Here is a 6862-nt window from a genome sequence, read left to right on the forward strand (position 1 = left end):
AGAAATTCCTGAATTCCTGGTAAATAGCCAAATCACAGAAAGAGTTGACTACAACCTAATGCTTACAACTAAAGTAAGCATTTTGCCTAATTACAGGTGTAAGGCATGGTTGTCTTTCTGGTTCTAGCGGCCCATCCCTGCTCCTCCAGGCAGAGGTAGGTGAGCCTTACGCTGCCCCTGGACTTCAGTCATCTCTCTTTGTTGTCAGTTTCTGTCTTCTTCATCTGCCTGTGTCACCAGTTGCCTGGAGACCCCATTTCTATTTTCTTTTTCTGTTTTTAGTTCCTGACCAGGGATCGAACCTGGGCCCGCGGCAGTGAAAGCGCCGAGTCCTGACCACTGGACCGCCAGGGAATTCCCATCATATCTATTTTCTTAATACCTGGTGATTATTTGCAATGCTTGGCTGCAGGATTGGCACAGCATTCATGAGAGCTTTTCTGCTGCCAATTCTCAGCGTGCTTCTCACCGCCTCCCCCCACCACCACCACCATCTCTCATCACATCACCCTTTGCTGGCTGGTACTTCTGCTCCCTTTGGTCACTGTGCTGGCTGGCTTTACTCCCCTGAGCTCCAGCAGCCAGCATCTCCCAGTGTCCACTGTCAAGGTTCCAGGCAAAGTCAGCCCTCTTCAGGTCCAGGCTGCCTTATTGCCCTCGTCTGTGCCAACTCTGACAGCCAGGACATCACTGCACAAAACCTCTTTGTAATGGAGCCCTTTGGCTAAGCTTGGTGGTCAAGGGTGACCGGTGGTATTTTGACACCTGAATACTTATTTGGACACATGTGGACTTATTTTTTGTTGTCATTAGACACTGGTCCGTAATAAGGTATACACACAGTTGTATACCTCAGTTGCTTTCTGATTTGTCTATTGGTAAAAAACAAAAAGTTCCTTCAGCCCAGCATTATTACAATGACCGTCATAATCATTCTTGTAAGTACAATCATTAGTATTTTAACAGTTAACCAAATATTAATATATTTTGTTTACTAATTAGAATGATTAATAATGATTCATTACTAAAATAGTATCATCAGTCTGGGCCCTCAGCTCGACTCCCTGAGGGTTTTGCCCAGCTCTTACAAGTGGCATCTGTGACAACTGGTCACACATGAAAATCTGACCCCTGAAGTGGCTAGGGCCTTGTGTTTCTTGTCTAGCAATGAATGTTCACACTGTGCCCAGTGCCCACTGCTTCCTGTGTCTCCTCCCTTTGTTTCTCCTGATGCCACATGCCCATCACAAGCTTCTGCATGGGCATGTCACACCAGTGCAGGTCAGAGAGTGACCCCTGAGGAACAAATGGGGAAAAGTGGGCCCTCTAGGGGGGCTCCCACATCAGCAGATCTACCGAACCGTGCCTGAATGCAGGGCGCTGGCTCTGATGCTCACCTTCCCCCTGAGAGGTACTAGGGGTAGATCCCCTATTTTATAAACATGGAAACTGAGGCCTACAGAGCCTCCAGCCACACAGGTTGATAGCACCAGAGGGAAACCTGGGTCTTCCTTCCCTCCTGCCAGAGGTTTTCTGTGCTTTGTTTTCCCAAATAGAAGGGTGAAACTCACTCTTTCTCTGTCTCACTCTTCTCTCTCTTTTTCTTCCTCTTTGTCTCTGGTGTTTCTGGGGAGATGTATGGCTGGATCCCGATTGCTGTGAGGAGTGGGAGAGGCAAAACTCACCCCAGCTAAGAGGTTTGGGGCACCAAGACAGGAACTCCCTTTGCTTTCCAGAGGCTGCTAATGGGAGTGGGGTGGAGTTTAGCTGGAAGAGCGGATGGAATCACTTGCAAAACCCTAATAAATCTGCGGGCCCAGCTGTTCCTCATCTGATGATCCTGAAGGGAAAGTGTGAAATAGTAGAAATGCTGATGGGCCTGGGGGGGCCCCTTCAAAGCCAACCCGGTTTTCCCAAAGACCCCAGAGCAGGGGTGGGAAGTATCCGGAAACGTCTGAAGGGTGTTTGTGAGAGTTGGGAGGCCTGGGCCCCCAGAGGCCAGATGCACACATGGAGCGTGCCTGGGAATGCCCTAGTCCTGGGGCCTCTGGAAAGTGGGCCACTCACCCCGTCCCAGAGCGCACGAGCCTTGCTGGCAATTAGGCAGCCCTGGGTTTGAATCCCAGCTCCACAGTTTGGGGGCTGTGTGGGCCTGAGTGAGATATTTAACCTCTCTGAACTTTGTTTCTGTCACCTGTAAAATGAGGATAATAATCCTCCCTGCGGGCTTGAGGGGTGCGGGGCGGGGAGAAAATGTGCTAATGTATGTAAAGCTCCTGGCATGTGATAGGTGCTCCTTCTCTTTCCTTCTTTCTCACTTCCCCTGCCCTAGGGAGTCAGAAGGGGCCAGGTGGTGCTCACCCAGAGACCAAGCCCAGGGATCAAGACCCCCATCTCCACCCAACCCATACTGCCCCCCCGCCCCCTACCCCTGGCACTCACAGCTGGTATGGATGGGATGGGGCCTTGCAGAACACTGTTCCCACTTCCCTCGTCCCTCCAGCCCCTACAGGAGTCAGGCCCCAGAGGCTAGGGTGGGGCTACAGGGCCACTGCCCCTCCTGACCTTGACTGTTCTTGGCCAGCAGGAGCTGGACCAGAGGTTTCTAGAGTGGGCATTGCTGCCCCCAAGGCAAAGGACACCCTCTCCGTGGCTGAGGACTCTGGCCCGAGTTGAAAAGCCTTTAATTGGGCTCTGACATCTCCATTCCCTGAGAGCATAGTCGTCAATCCTCTCGGCAGACAGGCCGGCCACAAGCCCAGTTTCAGAGAGCAGGCCCGGGCTGGCCTGGGCCCAGAGGACCGAGGGGGATCTGCTGCCAATCGACGGCGAGGACACCAGCCTCAGAGCACCCCAGCGACTTGAGCTCACAGAGGCCAGGCCAGAACTCTGCCAGTCCAGAGGGTGGAAGCCCAGCATTCTCAGGACCTAGAATCTATCTGAAAAACTGAGGGCAGGAGGAGACGGGGCAAAAGAGGGTGAGATGGTTGGATGGAATCACCAGCTCAATGGACATGAATTTGAGCAAACTCCGGGAGATGGTGGAAGACAGGGAAGCCTGGCGTGCTGCAGTCCATGGGGTTGCAAAGAGCTGAACGTGACTGAGCGACTGAACAACAAAAACATGCCCTGGACTGGAGTCAGACAGCCCTGGGTTCGAGAACTTGGTCAGCTGGGGAACCTCCAACGAGCCCTGGACCCCTCTGCACAGGGCCTCTGGTCTGTAAGATGCTAACAGCTCCCTGCAGGCTTGTGAAGATTGCTAAAACTATCCTCCCAAGCCTGCAGCATGGGCTCCGAGCATGTTAATCCCCTTCCCACATTTCTTTTCTGCTTTTTCCTCTCTTAGATTTTTCTCTTTCCTTATCTCTTTGACCTTTCTTCACCTCTAAATCTCTTCTCAGCACTTTTCTCAGTCCCTCAGGCTGCTTTCTTTTCTCCTTTCCACAAGTCAGACCACAGAGGCAGGGAGGCTGGAAGGAAAGCCTCATACCTGAGACCATGGAGGCCCGGTGCTCACAGGCCTGAGAGTGCTGGCCTTCGCTGGGCTCCCAGCTCCAGAGCAGATCCTGGTACTCACCTCAGCTCCTCTTACACTTTCCCTCTTGGAGGCTTCTTCCTGGCCAAGAACAGGAGGGACAGGAGAAAGCAGGACGAGACAGGGAACAGAGGTGGTAGTCCCCCCCAGCCACCCCTCAGCCTGGCAAACAGACAGCAGAGGCTATAGGAAATAAACACGACACTAGTTAAGTAATGGAGTAATGGGGTGCTTCGGTGCAACTGCTCCCCTCCCTGTAACTCCCTGTCACATCCCAGTGCAGAAAGAAGTCCTTCCTCAGATCTAACTTATACCTTCCTGCTGCACTTCCTGCCTACTTCCTTTTGGTCCATGTGGATAATGCTGGGCTCATCACCCCTCTAACGGGCACCTCCTCACTAGGCCTTCTCCTCAATTCCGTTCAGCTCAGGGGCCTGAGGGAGGGAAAGCAAACTTTAAGAGGATGTTTAAAGTTTGGCTTCTCGTCACCACATCTCAGCTGAGTCCATAAAATCGCCCTATAAAGCCCACTGGCCAGCCAGCTGCCCTCAGCCTCAGGGGCCTCCCTGTTTCATGATTGGTCCCAATTCAGACACCAGCTGGATGTAGGAACTTGCTGGCTTTTATGAAGAGATGTTAACGAGAAGCATCTCTTCCCTCCTGTCTTGTTCCCAGAAACTCCACTCCTTCCCTCACTCCTGGTGTTTTCAGTCAGTCACTGTTTGCCAAGCGCCTCCTGGAGCCAGGCTCTGGGTTGGGCCCTGGGGTGGGGGTGGTCACAGGTAAGAGCTGGCACAGGGGGTGGCCTCGGAAGGGCTGGCCCCACAGGAACGAACACCTGGGCGGCACCTCAGCAGTAGCTGCAGTAGCTGGATCACACTGCACTCTCAGTGTTTGTAAACTGCACGGTAATTGTGAAACAGTGTTGGAAAAACAAACAATTACAGAGCAGCCTGATAAGAGCTGCCAGGAGGTGTGCTCAGAGATCCGAGAAGCAGGACTCCTGTTCCGCTTAGGATCAGGGACGTCTTCCTAGCAGAGGCGCCCTCGGCATCATTGCCTGAAGGAGGCTTAAAAGTTTTCAAAGCAGGCAAGATGGGCCGGTGGAGGAAGGGGTAGCAAATTCTGGGCTCTCCTTTGCTAATGGACCAGGAATGAGGGGTGGGGACCAGGGGCCAAAGTGAAAACTGTTAGCTGCTTAGTCGTATCCGACTCTGTGATCCCTGGCTCCTCTGTCCATGGACTTCTCCAGGCAAGAATACTGGAGTGGGTTGCCATTCCCTTTTCCAGGGGATCTTCCCAACCCAAGGTTGACCCCTGGTCTCCTGCATTGCAGGCAGATTCTTTACCATCTAAGCCACCAGGGAAGCCTGACCAGGAGTGAGGGGTGGGGTCCAGGGCCCGGGATCCTGGCAAAAAGCCACAGGAGCAACAGAGGGTAAGTCTCTCCAGGGCTCAGTCTCTCTATCTGAGAAATGGATTTAGTGTTGGTGAGTTAAAAGACAAACCAGAAGTAATAATAGTGGCCATATGTACAGTCTTTCATCGTCTCTAGCTACTTTTATAAGCATTACCTCCCATGAGCTTCACAATAACCCTTCAAGGTAGGCAGGGCAGGTAATTTAATATCCATTCTGCAGATAAAGAAACTGAGACTTAGTCCAGTGACTGGAGACACTGGACTCGCAAGTGCTCACAAGTGGCACGTGTGAAGCTTGTATTTAATGCTAGAGTTCTTGCCCCAGCACAGCTCAGAGGTGCTTACGGAAGTGCTGAAGGCAAGCAATGGGAGGGAAAGGCAGGGGAAATGAGGGTTCCCTCTCAGCAGCACCCTACTCCCGCAGGGTGCTGCCTGATCTGGAGATAAGGACCGGAGACGGGTGATGGGACATAGGTCTCAGGGAGAGCCTCAGACTTCTCTGGGAGCAGGGGAAGAAAAAGGAAGGCCCCCTGCAAAGTAGACCCGCCTGGAGAAGGGTCCCAGGCAGAAGCCCATTCACAGGGCTCTCTTGACAGAGAGGGGCATTTGGGGAGGAGGGAGATTGAGGGTCAGCCGTGACCCCTCCAGAGCGGCCGCTGTCTGTAGGTGAGGGTATTGGGTGACTAGGCACCCCCTCCCGGCTTGCCCCTAGGGGAAGGTGCTCTCGTCCCCTCCCGTGTCCCCTAATATTGAACTGCAAGGGGCAGAGGGAACAGGTACACTCAGGTGTGCAGCATCACGTGTCCTGAACACAGTCAGGCAGTCACAGACAAGCAACAGCCCTAAGTAATACCTGCTCATACCTGCTCACCCAGACTCCAACACCCAGGCCCCCACTCCCACCCTAAATGCCCCAGGATCCTCTCACATACACCCAAACCCACAATCAATCCCCCACCACCACCCACAAGAGCCCATTGACACTCCTTCACAAGTAGGAATAAGGCAGCGACTTGTGGCTAAGACTCCAGGGTCACAGTGCAGGGGGCTTAGGTTGAGAGAACTAGATCCCTGATCAGAGAACTAGATCCCACGTGCCACAACTAAAGATCCCGCATGCTGCAACGAAGACCCGGTGCAGCCAAATAAATAAATAATTTTTTAAAGTATGAAGAATGATTTAGAGTTTACAGGCATAGCACCCCCAGACCCACCTGAGTCCAAAGTCCTTCACGCACTGAGTACGTAAACATGTATGGAGACAAGTTGGCACACGCAGCCCAGCAGGCCTGAGATAAGGGACCCAGAGAGCTCTGGAGTCTGAGGCGAGGCACCCAGCAAGCGTCCCCAGCCTGGCTTCCCTCAAGCTTGTCATTCTCTTCCCCACCCCTCCACTCACTGGACTCTCACCTCCGGCAGATAAGAGCCGACCCCACTGGGAGCAGCTCTCCAGCCCTATCTCCAGTCCCCTCCCCTTACAGCTGCTCAGATACTCATCAGGGTTCCAGCGACACACTAGGGGCTCTGTTAACATCCCCCACCCGACCCCTCTATCCTATACCACCATGCAGTGAGACTGGATGTGGGGTTAGGAATGGCTACCTGGACCCAAGGTCTCTCCTGTTGGGTAGGGGTGGCAGGTAGTGCCATGTGAAGCAGGAAACACTCTTACAGGGCCTCCCCCCTCAGACTTGGGACCCCTAGACTTCACTCTGTAAAGAAGGGGGAGCTGCTGAGGGAAGGGGCTCTAGCCCCAGTGGGAAGACGAGGGGGTCTCCTGGCCACGGTCTCTGTCTCTTCACACACATTCACTCACACACACCCCTGCACGCACACCTCCCCCACTCTAATTAGAATGGTTGCTCCAGCACCAGGGGAAAGGCCGTGATTTATGAATGGGAGTT

General features: G+C 53.3%; 1 non-coding gene across 1 annotated transcript; it reads right to left on the reverse strand.

Annotated features, from left to right (window-relative positions):
• Nucleotides 1-281: 281 nt before the first annotated feature.
• TRNAE-UUC (transfer RNA glutamic acid (anticodon UUC)) lies at nucleotides 282-354 on the reverse strand. Its single transcript has one exon. It is a non-coding gene; the product is annotated as a tRNA-Glu (tRNA).
• Between the last annotated feature and the right edge of the window lie 6508 nt (nucleotides 355-6862).

This window comes from Bos taurus, chromosome 1 (genome assembly GCF_002263795.3).
Source record: "Bos taurus isolate L1 Dominette 01449 registration number 42190680 breed Hereford chromosome 1, ARS-UCD2.0, whole genome shotgun sequence".
In the NCBI taxonomy this organism is placed as follows: Eukaryota; Metazoa; Chordata; class Mammalia; order Artiodactyla; family Bovidae; genus Bos; species Bos taurus.